The sequence below is a fragment of the Myotis davidii genome, unplaced genomic scaffold (genome assembly GCF_000327345.1).
Source record: "Myotis davidii unplaced genomic scaffold, ASM32734v1 scaffold1703, whole genome shotgun sequence".
Classification (NCBI taxonomy): domain Eukaryota; kingdom Metazoa; phylum Chordata; class Mammalia; order Chiroptera; family Vespertilionidae; genus Myotis; species Myotis davidii.
The window spans coordinates 934,266-939,421 of NW_006293780.1; positions in this window are offsets into that span (position 1 = coordinate 934,266).

A 5,156-nucleotide genomic window follows, 5' to 3' on the forward strand; every position below is an offset into this window, starting at 1 on the left:
TCACAAAATAGGTAAAAATGGCCTATAAACATGAAACATATTTCAGGTCACTGAAAATAAAAACCATATCATTTCTTCCCACCTAAGATGCTTAAGCTAGTGCGCTACTGCTTGAAATTTAGGCTCGCAGACACTGCGATGCTCTCTGCAGAATAAACTCTCTGGAAAGCAACTTTATAGGTCTCAAGAGGCTTAAAATGTTTATGTCCTTTGGCTCCGTAATTCTAGGTCAAGAAATTTAAGTTAATAAAGCCAGAGCTAGTTGGTTCCAAATGGCCACAAGCCCGAACTCAACTGGGCTTAAGCCAAAAAGAGAAAGTGTTGAATTTTAACATGGAAAGGCTAGGACTCCAGCTGGAGGCACAGCCCCATCAGGGGCTCATCGTCAGCAGAATCCAGCCCGCCTTTGTCCCTGGCCTCTGCTCTGCATGTGGACTCCATTCTCATGCTCCACTTTAACAAGCTGGTCAACCACCTTGGCCTGGAAGTCAGAGGAAAAGAGAGAGTGTCTCTTCCCAGTAGGCCCCGGGGCAAGTCCCAGGGTTCATTCTGATTGGATCACCTTGGGTCATGTGGCTCCCTTTAAACAAATTCCTGATTGGCCAGGCCTAGGCTACCGAGTCCATTCTAACCGATCTCTATAATTAGGGGGGAATTCCATGCTCTGATTGTCCAGGCCTGGGTCAAATTTTTATTTGAGTTTTATGGAGGTGGCTAGAAGCTAGTCCCCTGGAGCTGGTGGTGGGTGCCGCATGAACTTCATGGACTGAAAGAAGGGGACAGGTGCGGTTCCCCAAAGGGAAATCAAGCTACTGTCATCAGAGGGAGGTGGGGCCTGGAGCTGAGCAAACAAAAGCAAGAATGTTTATCACAGATGCAGCCAAGTGGCTGTACGAAGATGTCCACCACTTTGCTATTTATAGTAGCCAAATTGGAAACAACCTAAATATCTCAGAGGAAGACTTTAGTCAATGATGCCCAAATGTTGTGGTTTTATAATTCGGCAGCCATGAAATTACAAATCCAAAAATATTTGATGTAAAAACAAAATAGGATGTACAGCAAAGTGAAATAAGCAGGGTTTTTTGTTTGTTTTTTTAAGTAGACTCTAAAGTAGTACAAATTAGTAGTTATGAATAGTCATGGAGATGTAAAGTACAGCATAGAGAATATAGTCAATAACGTTGTAATAACTATGTATGGTGCCAGGTGGGTACTAGACTTATGGGGTGGGGGTGAGGAGTCACTTTGTAAATTATATAAATATATAACCACTTATGCTGTACACTTGTGCAAAATAATATTGAATGTCAACTGTAATTAAAAAATAAAATTTTAAATTAAACAGAGATGAAAAATTCCAGTTGTCTACATTGGATGGTTTAACTGAACTAAGTCAAGTTCAGTTTCTTTATAATTACTGCTCTGTCATGTTGGAACTATTTAAATGAAGGAATATTGAGTACAATGGGGCTGGAGACATTGTAGGTTGAAATGATTCCAAATCATTATAAACTTACTCTAAAAAAAAGTAGACTATAAACCCAGTTTGGTAAAAAAAAATATCCTATATAATAGAAAGGCTAATATGCAAATCAATTGAATGGCAGAACAACCGGTCGCTATGATGAGCACTGACCACCAGGGGGCAGACGCTCAACACAGGAGCTGCCCCCTGGTGGTCAGTGCGCCAGAAGCCGGGCTCATGGTTGGCAAGCACTGTGGTAGTGACAGGATCCTTTCCTGCCTCCGTGGCAGTGCTAAGGATGTCTGACTGACAGCCTAAGTCAGCAGTAGGACATCCCCTCAGGGCTCCCGGACTGCAAGAGGGCACAGGCTGGGCTGAGGGACACCCCCTCCCCCAAGTGTACGAATTTCATGCACTGAGCCTCTAGTAAATAGATATAAAGAGGGAAAAACACTAAAGCAGTGCTTCCAAGTGGGAGGAGCCTGACCCTGGGGAGGAGTGGGGAGCATTAGACCCACCTAGTGGGGTAGATTGAACTAGTGGTCCCAAGTCTCCACCCCCCTATGGCAGCATCTACATCCACATTCTTGCCAGAGGCTCCTGGTGGGCAGATATTCCTCTCCACCTCTTGACTTTGGGTTGGCCATGCAACTTGCTTTGACAAGTAGAATGATAGTGGATTATGACTGGAGCAGAGGCTTAAAACATGATTGTGCAGTGGGGCTTGTCACTGTGAGCTTAGTCACAAGCCTCAGAAAGCCCCCATCCACCAAAAGGAATGAGAGCCACATGAAGCAGATAGAGACCTGCCTAAAGTGTGGATCCACCAAAATCATTCCGTTTTCAGCCAACCCACAGAGCCCTGAGTGAGAAATAAATGCCTATCATTGTAAGCCAGTGACGTTCGAGCTTGTTTGTTACGCAGTGTTATAGCGATAGCTGTCTGATACACCTGCACACCAAATTCCACATTCCAACCCCAGAGTCACTAGCCTTTGGGGCTCAGTCCACCCGAGGAATGCTGGGATGTAGAAAAGGAGCTAAGAACTCTGTTCTGCCATATTAACAGAGAGGTTAGCTCTGGATTGTGGGATCCTAATTTTTTACTTTTTCCTTATACTTTCATATGTTTTCCAAAGTTTCTGTAATGAGCATGCTGAACATTTATAACCAGAAAGAAACACATTATTCAAAAATTGGAAAGCACCTTTTCTTGGCACCTCACGGCTCCTAACCTTTGGTGCCCCCAAGAACAAAGCTGATTACCGAGTCCTCACCCACAGGACGGTCTTCAGGCAGGTCTCTGAAGACCGATTCTTGGCCCCCTGCATACTGTCCTGTCTCCAAGCTTGGCGCTCTGCTCCCTTGAACGTGGCTCCACTCTCTGAACGGGTCTCCCTTCGTCTCTAGCCTCATACCATGGTGTCCCAATCTGGGTTCCACTCTCCAGGTAAGGACGTTGGCCAGACAGGAATGACAGCAAACATCTGGAAGAGGTTTCCTTGCTGCAGCCCCAGGTGTGGAGGCGTGGGGCATTCCAGCCTTCCTCCCAGCCCCTCACCCTGGAGCCCTACCCAGCCCTGCCCTGCCCTTGGCCCAGGAATGGCCAGGCTGCTGGGAGGCTGGTGCTCTGAGATTGTACGTGTGGCCATAGGAACATCTCAAATGTCTTCAAACGTGAACTGCTTGCCCCTGGTTTGCTCCCATTGCTCTTACTAGGTGGCTCCAGAAGATGCTGCAAGGTTCCTGAACCCTTTGGTGCCAAAGCTCACTTGTCCCTGGCTGCCAGCTACCTAGGTTCCCTGCACGATTCAGGGCTGAGTGAGGCGCTGCATTCAGAATCCAGAGGCGGGAGCCCTGGGTCCCAGCTGCACTGTGGACGGGAAACGTGGGGTCGGAGCCGCATCTCCTTGGCCTCCAACCCTCCGTGGCCTCACACAGAGCAGGTGCTCTTTGTTGGACCAGTGGGTGCATGTGAGTGAATCAGAAGAGTTAGGCTCCTGATGGCTGTCCCCATGGGGGGAACTTCTCAAGGTGGCTCAGGATGCTGCTCACAGACCCCTGTGCTCATCAGGTCCTCCCGGCAACCATGAGCTGAAAAGTGTCGTTTCCCTGGCTCCGTATTTCAGAGGGGAGCTGAAGCTCAGTAGGGTCAGGTGGCTTGAGCAGGGATATCATGCAGGCCCATTGGCTCCAATGGAACCCTGTCGCTGTAACTGGGAACGGTTTGCTGGTAAAAGGAACCATAAGAACAAGAGGCAACATGCATCAGGCACTTGCTGTGTGCGGGAATCTCGCAGAGCTTGTCGTCACACCCACCCTGCCAGCAACTCTCCCCCTTGTGCCCAAGAGGAAATGGGGCTCAACGAGGTTAAAGGCTTACCGAGGTGGCACAGCCCAGCAGCCAGGCCTGGCTGTCTCCTTTCAGAGTCAGTGCTACAGGCTGAAGGTAGCACAGGTGTGAATCCTGAACCACAGGCAGGAGTCGATGGCTCACGTTCAATCTGCGCAGCAGTTCCCAGAAGAAACAAGTTCGAAGGTGCTGCTGCAGATCCCAGCTACTCAGTGTCGTCCGGGGACCGGCATGGGGGCAGCACCTGGGAGCTGGTGAGAAGGCAGAAGCTGCATTTAACAAGACCCCTGGGGGACCCATGGGCACAGGAAGGCACTGGTCTAATTTGCTCTGAGGTGAGCTGGAGGGCGTGGCTTCTAAGGGTACACCTGCACACCAAATTCCGCCAGGAATTGCCCAAATGGAGAAGAATCCAGCTCTTCTAGTGGCCCCAATGACCCCACCTTCTGTGTTTACAGAAATATTCCCCTCCCCTTGAGTGTGACTTGTTTGTGATGAAGAGAGTACAACAAAAGTGATGCAATGTTATTTCTGAGATCAAGTTAACAAAGACCATGCTTGACCTCCCTCCTCTCTCTCTCTCTCTCTCTCTCTCTCTCTCTCTCTCTCTCTACCTTGTGAGCTGATGTATGGAGATGTCCCATAGGGCAAGGAGCTGAGGGAGGCCTTCGGCCAACAGCAGTGTGAGTGAGCTTGGAAGCACATTCTTCTCCAGTTGAGCCTTCAGATGAAAACACAGCCCTGGCTGAAGGCTGGATTGAAGCCTTGTAGAGACAGCCTGAGCCAGAGGACCCAGCTAAGCCATGCCCAGATTGCTGACCCTACGGGAGGTACTATAATAAGGAGGTACTATATGTTCATTGTTTTATGCTGCTAAATTATAGGGCATACTCAGGACCCTGTGCAGCCCTCGGTGGGAGCTCAGGTGGTAACTGGCTGGGCAGCACAGAGGTCATGTACCTGCCCCAGGTGTGTAGCTAGGACACCTTCCAGTCTCCAGCAGGGGAGGCTGGGGCTGGGCCAGGCAGCTCTCTCCAGCCTCATCCCTAAATGTCCTCTGCTTTTTCCTTCCATGGAAGCCAGAGTGTTCCCTGCCCAGCCCAGGAACCTGCATGTGGGACAAGCACTTGCTGTCTGAGCTGAAGAGATTGTAGCTTTTAAATCCGGGCGTGGAGGAGCCCACATATGGGCAGCTGGCTGGGAAACTGGCCCATCCTGGGCCCTCGAGGGGCTGTGGGTCATGTTTCCACTGAAAAGGGAGCAGTGACATGGTGTGGCTGAGCCCTGTGAGATGATTTCTCTTCCAGCTTTTCTTGTCTCACATTTGAAACGCTG